General features: G+C 41.9%; 1 pseudogene across 1 annotated transcript in view; it reads left to right on the forward strand.

The window, feature by feature from the left end:
- Positions 1 to 5466: 5466 nt before the first annotated feature.
- The window catches only part of LOC309867306 (syntenin-1 pseudogene), a 208042-nt pseudogene continuing 195577 nt past the window's right edge, over positions 5467 to 17931 (forward strand). The window contains exon 1 of the transcript XR_014316724.1: positions 5467 to 5477. The product of XR_014316724.1 is annotated as a syntenin-1 pseudogene (transcript). The remainder of the gene's footprint in view (positions 5478 to 17931) is intronic.

Below are 17931 nucleotides of genomic sequence, written 5' to 3' on the forward strand. Positions count from 1 at the left end.
AGGAAAGAGAATCCTCAAGCAGACCGTTGGCTGAGCGTGAAGCCCACTGCAGGGCTCCATCCCAGGACCCTGAGATCATGACCTGAGCTGAAATCAAGAGTCAGATGCTTCCAACTGAGACACCCAAGTGCCCCATGATCTGTTTTGGTTTTTTTTAAGATTTTTATTTATTTATTTGACAGACAGAGCTCACAAGCAGGCAGAGAGGCAGGCAGAGAGAAGAAGGGGAAACAGGCTCCCTGGTGGGCAGAGAGCCCGATGGGGGGCTCAACCCCAGGACCCTGGGATCATGACCTGAGCCGAAGGCAGAGGCTTTAACCCGCTGAGCCACCCAGGTGCCCTGATCTGTTATTTTTTTTATTGTGACTTAATACTTACTGGAAATCTCATGCCCCTTCAGAAAGTATCCCTTTAGCATAATTGTGAATCTACATCTGTTGAATGCTTTAGAGAGTTCATCTGTCTGAACCCAGTCTATCTATAATGTAGTTAATGGAATATTTGGACTCAATATTCATATACAGCACAAGAATGTGGCTTCAGTTTTTCAGAAGAGTTTTCTGTTGTTGTTTTGCTTTTTGTTTTTTTACCCAGAACATCAGGCTGAGACAAGCTTTCTTACTGCTTTCTTGGGATACTAGAGAGAGTTTTCTAGTCCGCTTTTTGGAGAAAGCAGCCATTCCATGCAATCTGGTTATATGCAGGAAGTTAACTTTTAGTTCTTTGTGTTACATGCTTCCTGTCACTACAGGGGGTTCAATTCCTAGCCCCGAGTTCCTGGGGCTCACACCAAAATCTGATCTTCCCTAAGTCATTGTGACATGAGCTGTAACACTTACTGCTCCCCTTGGGAGTTCTCTCTTCAGTTTTGTCATTGAGGAATCTTACTTTTTCTTTGAGTTTGACTATGTTTTTATTTTTCCCGATGCTTTATTTTCAAATTTTCAAGAAGTTAAAAGAATAGCATGCTCAACGTGTATATCTCCCATCACTGAGATTCACCTCTAGTTACGGGGGAGAGAGAGAGAATGAGCTTGGCTTCCTCTTTACCAAAGTCCCTGTTCAACGCTTTAGTTGACTTTTTCTATTGAATATAATTCATTTGTCAGTTAGGTGCGCAGCATATATCTTTCTCCACTCCGTAGCATGTATTTTCACTCTCTTAATGTTGTCTTTGGATAAATAGAAAAATCTTAATTAATGGGGTTAGATTTACCAACATATTCCTTTCTGGTCAAGTGATTTTTTTTGGTTCTTCAGATGAAATCATTCTTCGCCTTTATTCTTTTTTTTTTTAACCTTTATTCTCATATAAATATAAATGTGTTTGTGTGAATTATATGTACTCAGATATATGAATTATATATGTGTAGTTTATATTTATGTATATTTGTGTGTATGTACATAAATGCTGGATAAACTACATATAAAAAAAGTCTTTACACACATATATAAACTGCATATAGATGGCTTATCCCACATTTCTATACATTTGTAATAGAAGATGGGGGGGAATATATTAGCTCAGTTCAGCATTTTTCCATACCTTACAGTATAGGTAAAGGAAAACCAATAAAGGAAGAGCAAGTTGAGTTGAAGTTTGGTCCCTATGACAGCACCTCCAATGTCGGTGTGATTTATGGAAATGACTTAGCCCATAGTGTTGAGTTTAGCTTTGTCCAACCATTCGGTCACTCGATTTTATGTCTTCAAACCAATTTTTTTAAGAAACATAACCATCTTAAAGATTTTATTTATTTAGTCATCAGAGAGAAAGAAAGAGAGAGTACAAGCAGGCAGAGTGGCAGGCAGAGGCAGAGAAAGAAGCAGGCTACCTGCTGAGCAAGGAGCCCGATGTGGGACTCGATCCCAGGACCCTGGGATCATGACCTGAACCAAAGGCAGTGGCCTAACTGACAGAGCCACCCAAGTGTCCCATCTTCAAACCAATTAAATATTAAGTGGTTTCTCAGGCATAATGTTAGTCAAGATCTCAAATTCACATCATACTTACTGAGAAAAAATGTTAAATATACTTACAGTTAGATGTATTTCCTAGGGGAAAGTTAAGGGAAATCTGTTATCAACAGTATCCCTTTGTGACTAATAAAACAAGTTTTAAAACAAAATCCTTTAGCTTCTAAGAATCTGTGTTCTCATCAGTAAAGTGGTCATAAAATTTATTATCCAAACCAAGACATTCTGATAATGAAAGAAGTTTCCATTGATTATAATTCTGAAACAAATGGTACAAACACGAAGTGTCCCAGGCATCTCTACCCATTTAGAAAACAGGAGAGCTGTACCAATGATCTCAAAGATTTCTACTAGTCTCCCATTCTATTACCCCGTGAGAAAAAAATAAAGGAAGAAGTTACATTTCCTTAAACCCATTTCCTACTCTGCTAAATAGGTATGTTGCCTCTTCTATCACATGATTTAATTTTTGATAAGCTATGCCATAGTGAAAATTTCAATAATTCCAATAAAGATAGAGGAAAATAGGGAGAGGGATATAGGGAGAGGATATAGGAGAGGCTCCGTTCCCTTTACCTTTTCCCCCCAAATCACGTAGTCATACTTAGAACTCCAGCGGGGTAACTTGCACATTGTACTTAGTGAGAGGGACAATCTGAAGTGTTTGGGAAGTGATCTGTCTGGGTCTCCTGTGCCTACGTTCAGTATGTTCATTGAGAATAAAAGTTCCTCAAAACCCCAGTTCTCGGGGCACCTGGGTGGCTCAGTGGGTTAAACCACTGCCTTCGGCTCAGGTCATGATCTCGGGGTCCTGGTATCGAGTCCCGCATCGGGCTCTCTGCTCAGCAGGGAGCCTGCTTCCCTCTCTCTCTCTCTCTGCCTGCCTCTCTGCCTACTTGTGATCTCTCTCTGTCAAATAAATAAATAAAATCTTTAAAAAAAAAAAAAAACCAGTTCTCACAGCTGACTCACAGTGTGAGGCCAGACACCTCTGGCAAAATAAGAATCCTGGAAACAGACCCACTCACATATAAATGGTAACTTAGAACTCAAGAGCAGTGGCATTGAAAACCACTGGGGAAAGAAAACACAATTTAGAATATACTGCTGGGACAATTGACGTCATGAAGAAAGTGATAAATTAAACCCCACCTCACATAAAACAAATTGTAAATGTGAAAAACAGTATTTCTAGCACTTTTGGAAGAAAATAGAAGAGAATGTAATTTTATGATCCCACAGTCGGAGAGTAATTCATAAGACATAAAAAAAACCCATAAAGGTTAAATTTTATAAATTACTATTAAAACCTGAGGATGAAAAAAGAGGTCCATAACAAAAATAAAAGGACAGGGGCACCTGGGTGGCTCAGTGGGTTAAGGCCTCTGCCTTCAGCTCAGGTCATGATCTCAGGGTCCTGGGATCAAGCCCCGCATCGGGCTCTCTGCTCTGCAGGAAAAGAGCTCGCTTCTCCATCTCATTCTGTCTGCCTCTCTGCCTACTGATCTTTCTCTATCAAATGAATAAATAAAATCTAAAAAATAAAATAAAATAAAAGGACACCCACAATAAGCATATAATCAACAGAGATTAATCAACTAGGATAAATACATATTACGAACATTTTTAAAAGACAATCTCATTAAAATGAACAAAGAATATGATTAGGGAATTTAAAGAAACAAAAATATCCAATGAACATATAAAAGGATGTTCAGGGGAGGGGCACCTGACAGGGTCAGTTGGAAGAACTTAGGACTCTTGATCTTAAGGTTTTGAGTTCAAGCCCCATCTTGGTTGTAGAGATTATTAAAATAAATAAACCTTTTTTAAAAAAGATATTCAGGGGCGCCTGGGTGGCTCAGTGGGTTGAGCCGCTGCCTTCGGCTCGGGTCATGATCTCAGGGTCCTGGGATCAAGCCCCGCATCGGGCTCTCTGCTCAGCAGGGAGCCTGCTTCCCTCTCTCTCTCTCTGCCTGCCTCTCTGCCTACTTGTGATCTCTCTCTGTCAAATAAATAAATAAAATCTTTAAAAAAAAAAAAAAGATATTCAGAAGAAATGAAATCTAAAACAACATTAAAACATAATTTGACACCCATAATTTGGCAACAATTAGGGTCTAATAATATGTGTAACACTTAGTATTATTAGTAGTATTAGTATTATTAGTGTTATTATTAGTAGTAGTAATATTATTACTAATGTAACACTTAGTATTTTAGATCCTAATTGTTACCAAATTATGTCAAGAAGTTCTAAGAACTGAAAATTATGTAAAAAAAAGTTCTAAGAACCAAATTGTGCCAAAAGTGTCAAAAAGAAAGAAGTGTCGTTCATTGCTAGCAGAAGTGTAAAATCAGTTCAGTTGCCTTGATGAACAATCTGACAGTACTTTGTAACAGTGAAAATCGCTTATTTTCAACTCAGAATTACATGCCGAGGAACAAATTATGGAAGTTACATGTTCACAAGATATGTAAAAGTACTGATTGCAGCAGTGTTAATAATATTGTAAGGTAAACCTATTTTTCCGTCATTTGGGGAATGGATAAATAAACCAATGGGATAGTATATAGTAGTTAAACCAATTTTAACTTTATAATTTAAAAAAAAACTAATCGCAAGGGCACCTGGGTGGCTCAGTGGGTTAAAGCCTCTGCCTTCCACTCAGGTCATGATCTCAGGGTCCTGGGATGGAGTGTTCTCTGCTCAGCAGGGAGCCTCCTTCTCTCCACCCCACCCCCGCCCCCAGCCTGCCTCTCTGCCTACTTGTGATCTCTGTCTATCAAATAAAAAAAAAAAACTAATCACAAAGATACCTTGATGCCATTTCTTGTTTTTTATTTCTAGCAGCTCCATTTGACTTTTTCTTATATTTCTCATCTTTCTGCTGAAGTCCCCCATCTGTTCATGCATGTCATCTACATTTTCCACTAGAGCCTTTAACACATTAATCATAGTTATTTTAATAGTTATTTTAAATTCCCTGAGAGTTCCAACACCTGGATAGTCTCTGAGGTTGGTTTTGTTCCTCTTTGTCTTTCCCAATGGGCTTTTTTCCTCTGTGAATATCCAATAATTTTTAATTGAATGGGCGGTGTGTTCAGAATAGCAGAATAGTAACAACCGAGGTGGATAACATTTATGCTGGGAATGGGTTCATGCCTTCTTTTCAGTAGGTCATTAGTGTGGAGGGTTACGCTGACCTCGTCAGAAACTGAATAGGGTTGGAGTTTTATGTTTGCTGTGGTTCCTTCCAGCACACCCCTAGCTTCAGATTCCTTTAGGGTTACCATGTGCTTAGTGGAGGGGCTGGATGTTGGATGTTAGAGGGTTTCTCTTGATATTTTTGTTCCAACGCACCACATGGGGGATCTCCTTCCATACCTGTGTCCCCACCCCAGTAGGAAGCTGCTGTTTCTTGGTTCTCAGTGCATGCTACCCTGAATGGTGTGAGAAGGGGGTAAAGGGGAAATTCTGTGCTGTTCTGGAAGTCTGTGTGTGCCTGGGTCTCATAGGTATGAACTTCCTTAGTGACAGCCAAACTCTGTCTTATCCCTTTAGAAGGTCTTCTTCTGGAGATAGCATCCTGCCCCTTCCCTACCAGTAGGAGACCACTAAAATACTGGGGATGCCTGGGTGACTCAGTTGGTTAAGCAGCTGCCTTCGGCTCAGGTCATGGTCCCAGCATCCTGGGATCGAGTCCTGCATCAGGCTCCTTGCTCTGCCACTCTGTTTGCCTGTGCTCACTCTCTCTCTCTCTCTCTCTGACAAATAAATAAATAAAATCTTTTTAAAAATAAAATAAAATGCTGGTCTAGGATTCTTGCTTAGAACTTTTCTACCTCTTTCCCTGAGATAAAAATGATTTTTTTTTCTTTTATTTTTTCCCCCCAGCCACCGTGGGTTCCCACCTGTGCTTCTGTGGGTGAACATTCCTCCTTCGACAGCTTACAGCTTTAGTTCCTCAGGGGAAAAGACTCCTGCCGTGGTGACGAATCTCCTTGAGGTCTACACATCTAGATAAGCGCTTTCTGGTCTCCCTTCTTGCCTCAGTGTTTCCTTGTAAGCATGCAATAGAGGCCCATGTGAAGCACCTCCTAATGAGTGTGAACTTCCCTTGTGTTAGGGGCCCCCAAGATGTCTATACTGTCACAGTAACTCACACTCAGCCTTTAGAAATTCATCAAAAATTTTAGTTGACTTCTTCTTGACTAGAATGGTACCAGTGTTTCTTCCTCCCAGGTTCTGCCAAAGGGAAGCTTAGTGCTTATCTCCTGTCTCTCCTTGGAGATGACTGTCTTTCCTTGGATATCAGTGTACTTCACCCTCCGGCCTCAATTCTGTAATGGGTTCAAGAAAAGCTTATGATTTTGTAGTTTATCTGGATTTTCTTGTTAAATAGGAGTGACGCTTCTAGCTTTCCACATCCTCGGTGAAAGTAGAACCCATCTATATCTTTGATTCTTTTTTTTAAAGATCTTTTTAAAGATTGTATTTATTTATTTGTCATAGAGAGAGCACAAGCAGGCAGAGTGGCAGGCAGAGGCAGAGAGAGAAGCAGGCTCCCTGCTGGACAAGGAGCACCATGCGGGACTCGATCCCAGGACCCTGGGATCATGACCTGAACTGAAGGCAGTGCCTTAACCAACTAAGCCACCCAGGCGTCCCTATATCTTTTGATTCTTCATTTCTTAATTTCAAACATTAAAAAAAATGGATCCAAATTAGCAAGGTGATATCATGTGTTAAATCTGGTTAGTGATTCCATGATGTGACAAAGATTTTTTACCTGGATACATCATCATCTTAAATGAAAGACTCAAATTTCTGCCCACCATGCAATCAGATGTAGGCATATGACTGACTAAATGTGAGCCAATAAGATGTGAAAATGCTGTAGGAAACTTCCTGAAAGTCTCTTTAATGAGGAAGAGGCATTCCTATGGTGTGGGATATGAATGTGATTGCTGGAGCTCCAACAACCACATAGTAAGCATGAGGGCATCTCAGGAATGGCACAGAAGATAAGGGGAAGTTGAGTTCCTAATGATGATTTTGTAGAATGTCAAATCAGCCCTGGACTGACTATCTACAGTCTTTTATGTGAGGGAAAAATAAAGGTCTGTTTTGTCTTAGCCAGCGTTTTTGTAGCGGGTGAAGGAACATTCATTGCCACCAATCTAAACCACACTTGATGTTGATATTTTCTGTATGCTTTAATTATTTCATAATTTAAAGTTTTAATTAAAGCAAAATTGCATATACAGTAAAAAAAATATGAACACTATAAAAATATGCACTGACGAAGAGAAATATACAAAAATATTAATATTGATTATCTCTGGGCAATGGGATTACCTTTGATTAACTTTTACTCATCTCTACCCATGTCTATTCAAATTTTCCACATTAAGCCTTATTCATTTAAATTTTTGTTTCTTTTACTGAAGTGTAGTTTTCTACCTCTGTTGGCACTAATAGGTCATTTCTTCTGGGATGCTTTTTTTTTTTTTAAAGATTTTATTTATCCATTTGACAGAGAGAGATCAAGAGCAGACAAAGAGGCAGGCAGAGAGGGAGATAGAGGGAAGCAGGCTCCCTGCTGAGCAGAGAGCCCGATGTGGGACTCGATCCCAGGACCCCGAGATCATGACCTGAGCCAAAGGCAGTGGCTTAACCCACTGAGCCACCCAGGTGCCTCTTCTGGGATGCTTAAAGGAATCCTTCAGCATTTGCTGCTCCCATACCACCTATCTACAGTTTCGTCTTTCTTTGTGATTCTTGTCCTCCAAACATATGGGAATCCTATTCTGAAGCCAGAGTTATCAAGGACTGAAACCTGAATGTGCTTCTCTGTCTCACACTTAACACTTCCTGCTGTCACTCACTGAAGGGGAGACTTCCTCCCAACCAGTGACTTCAACTTCAGTTAGAATCCCAAAGAAATCTTGGCTCTTCTGGTTCTGGCATTCTTTCCCAAGGTCTTGAGATAACTTCTAGGTACTGTATTAAAGACCTGTAACTGGGGCACCTGGGTGGCTTAGTCAGGCAAGTGTCTAAATCTTGGTTTCAGCTCAGGTCATGATCTTGTGGTCATGGGATCAAGCTGGCTTGGAGCTCAATGGGAAGTCTGCCTCAGTTTCTTTCTCCTTTTCCCTCTGTCCCTCCCCACTTGCATCCTCTCTCTCTCTCTTAAATAAATAAATAAAAACTTAAACACACACACACACACACTTAAATAACCCTAGACCATGTTCCTCAGCAACCTAGAACCTCTGTCTTCATGAATTCAGGATGGTCTCCTACTTCATAGTGAGTTCCCAACCACAGAGAGTACCTAAAACCCCAGAGTTTGGGGGAAGACTTTATTTTAAGATTTTATTTATTTATTTGAGACAGAGAAGGGGAGAGCATAAGCAGGCCCCCCACTGAGCAGGTATCCCAATGTGGACTCGATCCCAGGACCCAGAGATCATGGCCTAAGCTGCAGGCAGACGCTTAACCAACTGAGCCACTCAAGCACCCCTCGGGGCAGACTTTGTTTCCCTCTTTGCTCAAGGTAGTGAATTTCATTGACCTAGTATATTAGTTTCATATTGAGGAATTAAAAATTACCTGAAAATTTAACAACTAAAACTATACACAATTTTCCTGCAGTTTGGGGAGGTCAGGAATCCAGGCACTGCTTAACTAGGTCCTCTGCCTCAGGACCTCTCACAAGACAGAAACCAAGGTGACAGCTGGATTGCAGTCAACTCACTAGGGCAGACCATACTTCCTAACTCACCCAGTGGGTGTTGGCAGGCTTCAGTTCCTCACAGGCGTTGGACTGAGGGTGTTGGTTCTTTGCCGGATGTTGGCCAAAAGCGACCCTCATTTCCTTGCCACGGGGCAACTTCCTCTCCAACATGGCGTCCAGCTTCCTCAAAGTGTGCAAGTAGAAAAGACAAGAAAGAGAAAGAGAAAGGGGCGGCAAGAAGAAGAGTCCTAGCAAGGTAGAAATCACAGTCTTCTGTGTCCTAATAATGGAAGCAATATCCTGTTACCTTTGCCATGGTCTGTTCACGAGAAGCAGGTCAGTGGGTCCAGCACAGACACGTGAGGGGGAAGTTTCACAAAGGAGGAAACACAAGAAGGTGCGGAATACTGAGAGCTAGCTCACAGGTCTGCCCAGCACACGAGGCCTGACCATCAGTCCCAGAATCCTCTTCCCAGCTCTTCCCAGGAACCCTAACAGGACCCCAGGCAAACTGGACTCCCGATGACCCCTTCCGCTGTTCCTAACTGCGAACGAGGCCACCCAGACACACTGACTTCTACTCTCCAAAGTTGTTCTACTGTCCCCCTCCTTGTCGCACAATCAAATTTAGCCTGCACGTTCATAAAAGGAAAATGGCAGACAGACAAAAGGGAAGCTTATCTGAAGGTCAAGAGCCATTAAGGATGCTGCCAGTTTCCAAAAGAAATTCTATCTCCTGGTAAAAATAAAATCCTTATTTGGCTTGTCCAGGACGCTGGACCCAGAGCCCAACAAAGGGGTACTCCTGTTCACACTCACTGAAGCCACACTGTCTTCCTGAAGAGTTATCTTGGCCCTAGGCTGTAGCTCAGCTCCTACAGAGGGACTTAAAAGGAAACAACAGTTCTTGGTCCAAAGCAATAAAGAGAGGAGTGAGTCATAACAGTCTGGATTCTGCATGAGCATAAGCAGTTCCATGAATCGCCTCTATAAAAATTCTGCCTTTCTATTCCCAAGCTGCTCCGAGTGCCAAAACCTTCCATTCAAGAGTTTTACAACTCGGCCCTGTGCTCAGAAATGTCACCGCACATAAGAGCGCCTTTGATCTCGGCCATACCCAAGCCCATAGTCTGCAGCGAAGCATGGTTTGATAGCTATCTAAAGAGAAAGCGCTTGGTTTCCTCTTGTCTATTTCCATTCTACTTTTAATGGGCTGCTTACCTTCAGGCATCTGCCCTCTGCCCTCCACGCTCCCCTCTCAACCAGGAGTCAAACAGGGTTCTGTGTTCCGAGAGCCCACAAAGTAACAAGAATGGTAGAAAACACTCATAATGGACTTGCGATGTGCCCACCACTGTCCTGAGAGGTTTAAGTAGACAATCCCACGTAGGCGGTTGATGGAATTGGAAACACAGAGAGGCGAAGTGACTAACGGACCAAGTCACAGAGTGAGTAAGGCATTGGCAATCAAGCAGCGGGTCCCCAAATTGAATCTTACCCACTGGGCAGTGAAAGGGAGTAAGCCCCCACAGAGAAGGCAAAATTCAAAGCCAGAAATGTGAGTCTCCCTTAAATAAAGGAGAAACAGACATCCCTGGGTGTGTCCACTAGAGCTGCCCAGCAGCAGGTGGTCAGTGGTAGAGTTCCTGGCAAGGCACACCCTACGGCAGAAGGTCACATGAAGACGTTCCAGAGCGACAACAAACAACAGAAGCACACAGACACACACATGAGGCAGAAACACCACCTATATTCTTCTTAGAGGAAATAACCACAAGCAAAGTATAGTTATGAGTCAGTAACTGACTATAATTAGGGGCTTTTCCTCCCGGTAAAATCTGAATTAAGGCAGAGGGCATAAGCACAGCCCAGCAGTTGGTAAAGAAGTAACCACATCTCTCTTGATGTTTCCCAGTGACTCAATCCCCAAAGAACAGGCTTCAGCAAGTCAGGAAGAAAAAAACTTCCTAGGAGAATGTAATACCTAAGTAATTGGGAGTTTCCCCCTCTCTATCAGGGTCAAAATAATTCTGCCTTAGGTCTGCCACTCTAGGGCCCAATATGACTCCAGCAGCCACTCCAGAAGGAGGACTGAATTCATTTTTACTTCAACAATTTTATCATAATGCATATAATATAGAAAGAAGAGTATATAAAATAACATATGTACACTTTAAAAATAATTAAGCAGGGGCACCTGGGTGGCTCAGTGGGTTAAGCCTCTGCCTTTGGCTCAGATCATGATCTCAGGGTCCTGGGATCGAGCCGTGCATCGGGCTCTCTGCTCAGCAGGGAGCCTGCTTCCTCCTCTCTCTCTGGCCACCTCTCTGCCTACTTGTGATCTCTATCAAAAAATAAATAAAATCTTAAAAAAAAAATTAAGCAATGTCCTACCACCTAAGTTTGGAAATACATGATTATTTTTTTTTTGTAATTTTTATTTATTATGTAATCTCTACACCCAACGTGGGGCTTGAACTCACGACCCTGGGATGAAGGGTCGAATGTCTACCGACTGAGCCAGCCAGGAGCCCCCACTATAAGTGATTTTAAAGTCTACTGTAAACCCCTTTGCAGCTGCATCCTGTTTCCCACACCCCCACTCCCCAGAGAATTAACCACAATCCTCATTTTAATGTCAAGCATTCTTTTGTATTTAAAAAAATAGTTGTAGCATGAGTCCGTGTATCCCTAAATAAGAGATTATTTCATTTGGAAAAACTCATTAGTAAGCACACCCCAACAGGCAAGGATGCCTCTTTTAGTTGAAGGCTCCCGAGAAAAGCAACCATGAATAGAGTGGCCAGGTTACAGTCTGGCTTCAACATCCACCCCTTCTGGTCAAGGCTGGAGGGCCAGGGCTTGTCAGTAAGTCCTCAGAAAACTCAAAACTTCCCACACATGGGACTCCGGGCAGGACAGCAGGATGACCCAGGTACGGGATACTAAGTATTTTCTGCTTGTGAGCCTATGACTTCCTGCGGACTCTCAGGAGTCAGTGTAAAGAGACGTTCTATGGGGTGAAATGAACGTCCTCGGCAGGTCTCAGAAGAGGCATGGAGGCATTCCATCAGCCCGGGCTCGAGACGAGCAGACAATCAGACAAGCTGCCCTCGAGGGGAAAGGAATATCAGTGGCAGTTGCAGATCTTGCTGATGGCAAATTGGCTCCTGTGACCTGTCCCAGCCGGCTGGGGGACAGCTCTTCTTCCGGGATCTTCTTCACCAGCCTCCATGGGATGGAGCCTTGTTGGTTCTGACTGGGTCTCCTCCTTCTTGTGTCCCGTGGCTCTCTTGCTGTGTTCTCTCCTTTTCAGTGGAGTACATCCTTCTTGAGATGAGTTCCTTGAGAAAGAGTGTGTGAGACATAAGGGGTTTGGAGACTTTGTGTGCCTAAAAACGTGTTTTTTCAACTCACACTCAAGTGATTACTTGGATAGAGAATTCTAGGTCGGCGTTGTCCTTCAGAATTTTGCAAGAACTGCTTTATGATCTTCTTGTTTCTGCTGTTCCTGCTGAAAAGTCCAAACTCATTTTTCTTTCTAATCTTTCTTATTTATCTTGTTTTTCTCTCTTTGGAAGCTTGTAGAACCTTCTTTTTGTTGACAATGTTCTGAAATTTCACAAGATAAGCCTTGTTATAAGATTGTTTTTATCCATTTTGCTGAACATTCACTGAACATTTTGAGTCCGGCGACTTCCTGTTTTTCAATTCAGGAAAATTTTCTTAAAGTTTTTCTTCGATGATTTCATTCCCTTTGTTTTTTCTGCTCTCTCATTCTGGAAATTTGAGTTATTTAGACATTGGATCTCTTGCCCTGATACTTTAATTTTCTTGCATTCTTGATCTAGCTTCCATCTTCCATTACCATATCTACTCTATTTTCTGGGTACTTTTCTTTTCTGTTGAGTTTGTAATTTCCAGAAGCACATTTTGTCCTATGAGTATTTCTTTTTTATAGACTACTGGGGTTGGTTGGTGTTTTTTTTTTTTTTCCATAGACACAGTATGTTCTCCTTTCCTTCTGAGGATTTAATAGTTTCTTTTTTACTACATGTTTTTCTCCTTGTGTTGCCTCTGTATGCTCTATGTTATTGTTGTTTGTCTGGTTGCTTTTTTCCTCTCAACCTCTTATGACAGAGACTTTGCTCAGACATCTAGGACTCCTTGGTCATCTACTCATAATAACCAGTAGAGAAGAAGAGTCGATCGGAAGGTCTGGGCATGTGATGTGTTGTGTTGACTTTGAACTTCATGGTAGGACAGGATGGATGGTGCCTTTTAAGGTAAAACCCTGAAGTCAGTATAAATAGCTCTTCATTCTTTGTCTGGTCTATTTTGCCAAGAATAGCCTTCCAATCCTCTGCCCAGAGGTAAGGGCCCTGGCACCAGTGTTCAGATAGACAACTAGGAAAGTAGGGCAAAGTGTCCTTCGTTCTAAATTTTAGCATGCATAAGGTCACTTAATTTCTCTGTGTGGGGCACAGTGTTTGCATAGTAGTGCACACACACAGGTATGCCTGAAGTACCCCATCTGGAGGCCCTCTCTTCTATCCCTTCAGATTCTAAACCTCCATCTCTCTGCCAGAATGGACAAAGGACAATCATCAATGACAGGGCGATGTGGCTTTCCTGTTTATAGTTTTTCAAATTCAGAATCTGCTGCTGCATTTCTATTGTTGAGTTAACTTGTTCCCACTGACTGCCGAGAAGCTCCACACAAATGCTGAAATGTGGTTGATGTGGATGTTTAAATGAAGACATTCTGCAAATGCCCACTGCAGACCACACCTAGAGACACCTATGAGAAACCTGCGTGAACGCTTTCTCCGACTGGGGTGGAGAGACAGGCAGTCTTTGACTGTAAGTAGGAAAAGGAACTCGTAGGTTCACTATTGTCTCAAAAAATCTCTCCTCTCACTCAAGGCCATTCCATCTGTAGTGCTGGCTTTGCCTTCTGCCACCAAAAGGTCCCTCTGTAGTGAAAAAAGTCCCATTTGGGGAGCACCTGGGTGGCTCAGTTCGTTAAGCATCCGACTCTTGATTTCGGTTCAGGTCATGATCTCAATGTGGTGAGATCCAGCCCCATATCAAGCTCCACGCTGGGCACAGAGTCTGTTTAAGATTCTCCTTCTCTCTCTAAAAAAAAAGATATTGGAACATCTGGGTGGCTCAGTCAGTTAAGCATCTGCCCTCGGCTCAGGTCGTGATTCTCGGGTCCTGGGATCTAGCCCCCCCCCATCGGGCTCCTTACTTGGCAGGGAGCTTGCTTCTCCCTCTCCCTCTGCCGCCACTCACCCTGCTCGTGCTCTTGTCTCTCTCTCTCTCTCTCAAATAAACAAATAAAATATTTTTTAATGTTTTTAAAAAGTTCCATTTGATACCTTTCTAGGGATTTTTCTGTCTAAATATTCCACACTCATATATAGGAAAGCTGGGCAATCATCATTGTCGTTGTTGTTGTCGTTATTATTATTATTATTATTATTACCACCCTTTTACAGAAGTGAAAACTTGGGCTCAGAAGGGTTGCCTGACTTGTCAGAGATCACATTGCCGGCACCGAGGAAGGCCAGGGTTCTAACGCAGACATTCTGCCCCATACACACTCTCGTCCACCATACCACGCTGTGTCAAGTAAATTTGCAGACCCCTGGGGACGTATCCGCTTACACTTTCACAGACCAATTTTAAGGAACGGAAAATTTATCACTGACCTTGAACAAAATTTAAGATCTCCCCTCACAACGTGGGCCTTCCCTGTTAGGCAGAAAATGTGAGTGGTTCATTTCAGGGACCTGGGGTGCTTGACCTTGAACCCTGGCACTGAAGCCACAGGATAACGTGGTGACTGAGCTAACCAGACGCACAGTGAGACATTCACCCCACAGATAGTGAGTTTTACCTCATGGCTGACAGGTACCCATTCTGGGAGTTTCCATTTCCCTCTGTGCCTCACGCCAGCCCCATTTTGCCCCAGTGCTCGGTGTCATTTCAACTCCGTCTTGTCAGCACCAAAAACAAGTCACGGCTGTGCTATCCTTTGAGTGTTACTTAATTATAAAGAATATTATTAGTATTGAGGAGAAGCATTCATTTCATGGGGCTTCCCAATCCCTGGCTCCTTGAGTTGGACTATCTGGATTACATTAAAGGTATTATAGATGCCTAGAAACTCTAATGAACAGAGTGTGTCCCAAAAGTCATGTGTAAATTACATTTTGGAAGTTAGAACGTATTTCCCCATAGGGAAATCATACTGTGCTTTTTAAAGGCATGACCAAATGAAATAAGTACATAATTAAGTTCCCAGGTCCCATGATTGTTAACCTGTAATATGCCTAAAGTATCATGCTAATGTCAGTACTTCAGAGACATTTGGTTCTGAGCACTGAACGTTGTTTTTATGGGAAAACACAGCTCCCAGTAGAAATGTCTCTGACGCCTAAACAAAATAAGGAAAGGCAAGAGTCCTAAAAGCCCTCTTTGTGTGAAGTATTGTACAAAGTGCTGTAATACACATTAGCTCATTCTGTCTTTAGGACTGTGCTTTGAGAAAGCCTTAAATAAACCAAGTCTCAAAATGGTTAATAATACTTAGTGTGCATTAAGAATGTGCTTAAAGGCATTACTTAATAAGTGGCAGAGACAGAATTTAAAACCAGGTTTATCTCAGTCTGATCTTTCTACTAAGCTTGGGTATCTCTCCACATTTATAGCCCAAATATTCCAAACTGAGAATAACTCATCCCCATGGAGGTAGAGTTAGGGGTGAGATGGAGGAAGGTGGGTACCCTATCCTAGAGCAATGAATCTCAAACTTGATTATGCATCAGAATCACCTGGGGGGCTTGTAAACCACAAGTTCTGGGTCCCACCCCACTGTGTTTCTAATTAAGTATATCTGAGTGGGACAGAAAATTCAAATTTCTTTTCTTTTTTAAGATATTATTTTTTTATTTATTTGACAGAGAGAGATCACAAGCAGGCGGAGAAGCAGGCAGAGAGATAGAGGAAACAGGCTCCCCGCTGAGCAGAGCACCTAATGCAGGGCTCGATCCCAGGACCCTGAGATCATGACCGTAGGCAGAGGCCTAACCCACTGAGCTCCCCAGGCACCCCCAAAAAATTCACATTTCTGACAAGTTCCCAGGTGATGCTACAGCTATTGGGCCAGTGACCACTCTTTGAGAATTCATTAAGGCTTTCCTAATAAGTCATCTCAACAAATAGTCAGTCTCGGAAGTAATAGTCTTCCTAGCCGGTAATAAGGGATCAAAATTACTTTGCTCTTACAGATCTATGATTATGATGAGTACCCAAAGGGAGCTAGCAGATGAGTTCACGGCCATGGAGAGACAATATGGAAAGGAAACTAATGTTCCCAGCAAGGTTGCTCTCCATGCGTATATTTCATTCTCTCCAAAGAACAAGAAGTCAACCATACTGAGAATGTTTGACTTCAGAGATAGAAGCAATAATAGGGTAAGGCGGGAACAGCATGATGGCTACAAAACAATTGAGTTTCTGCTATTTTTTTTTTCTCAGTGCCTACAAAGAAGCTTAATCTGCCAACATGTATTTGATTTCTTACAGCATGCTCAGGGAACTGTAGAAAAAGCATGGGGCATGGCTTGTGACCTATAAAAATTACAGTGATGCCTCATGATTAGTTTCTTGGGGAAGGAAGTATGGGGCAAAAATTCCCAGATAAAGCTAACTCCTTAGAATACTCAAATTTTATTTATTTGAATGCATTTTTATTTTAAAAAAAACTTTTCTGAAATTTACACCATCCTATGGATTTTTTTTTTGAGATGTTATTTATTTTTTAAAAGATTTCATTTGAGAGAGAGAGAGAGTGCGCACACAAGTAAGGCAGGGAGCAGAGGCAAAGGGACAGGCAGAGTTCCTGCTGAGTGTAGGGCTAGCCCACTGCAGGGGCTCAATCCCAGGGCCCTGAGATCATGACCGGAGCCAAAGGCAGACACTTAAACAACTGAACCACCCAGGTGCCCCAAGATTTTATTTAAGTAATCCCTACACCCAACATGGGGCTCAAACCTACAAACCCAAGATCAAAAGTCACGTTCCACCGACTGAGCCAGCCAGGAGCAGCTACAACATCCTATGGCTTTTAAACCAAGAATGAAGAACATGGTTTAAATTTTTCTCAATGACACTAGACCATATCACAAATAACCTACTTTTAGGAGATTATGTAATGACCACAGGACTTATAGAGGCTGTGTGCCCTACATTAAAGGACCCAAGTCCAATCTTAATATTTGGTAGTTTTTCATCCTTTATCAATTGTCACCTTGTTTTTACATTCATTGACCCAACTTCTAATAGCTCTACATCACCTCTTCTAATTTGCTGCTCCTTTTCTGCTACAGATTAGAAAATACTTTGTAGGAACCAAGACTAGGAAAAAACTCTGAATCCACACATATTTGGTCAATTAATTTATGACGGAGAAGCCAAGAGTATATATACAGTAGGGAAGGACAGTCTCTTCATAAATGGCATTGAAAAAACCTAACAACAGCATGCAAGAGAATGAAAGTGGACCACTACCTTCCACCACATGCAAAAATTAACCCAAAATGGATTAAAGACTTGAATGTAAGACCTGAAACCATAAAACTCCTGGAAGAAAGCATAGGCAGTAAGCTTCTTGACTTAGGTCTTGGTGATGAATTTCTGGATTTAACACCAGAAGCAAAAGCAATAAAGGCAAAAATAAACAAGTGGGAATCCATTAAACCAAGAAGCTTCTGCCCAGCAAAGGAAGCCATCAACAAGAGGAAAAGACAACGTACTGAATAGGAGAAAATATTTGCAAATCATATATCTGATAAAGAACTAATATTCAAAATATAGAGAGAATACATACAACCCAATAGCAAAACAGGCACGTGAAAGGATGCTCAGTATCACTCATCATCAGGAAATGCAAATCAAACCCACAATGAGGTATTACCTCACACCTTTTAGTATGGCTATTATCAATAAAACAAGAAATAATAAGTGTTGGTGAGGATTTAGAGAAAAGGGAACTCAAGTACACTGTTGGTGGGAATGTAAATTGGTGACGCCGTCATGGAAAACTGTATGGCGTTTCCTCAAACAATTAAAAATGGAACTACCATATGAGCCAGCCAACCCACTTCGGGATATTTATACAAAGAAAATGAAAACACTAATA

The sequence above is a fragment of the Mustela nivalis genome, assembly GCF_964662115.1.
Source record: "Mustela nivalis genome assembly, chromosome: 6".
In the NCBI taxonomy this organism is placed as follows: domain Eukaryota; kingdom Metazoa; phylum Chordata; class Mammalia; order Carnivora; family Mustelidae; genus Mustela; species Mustela nivalis.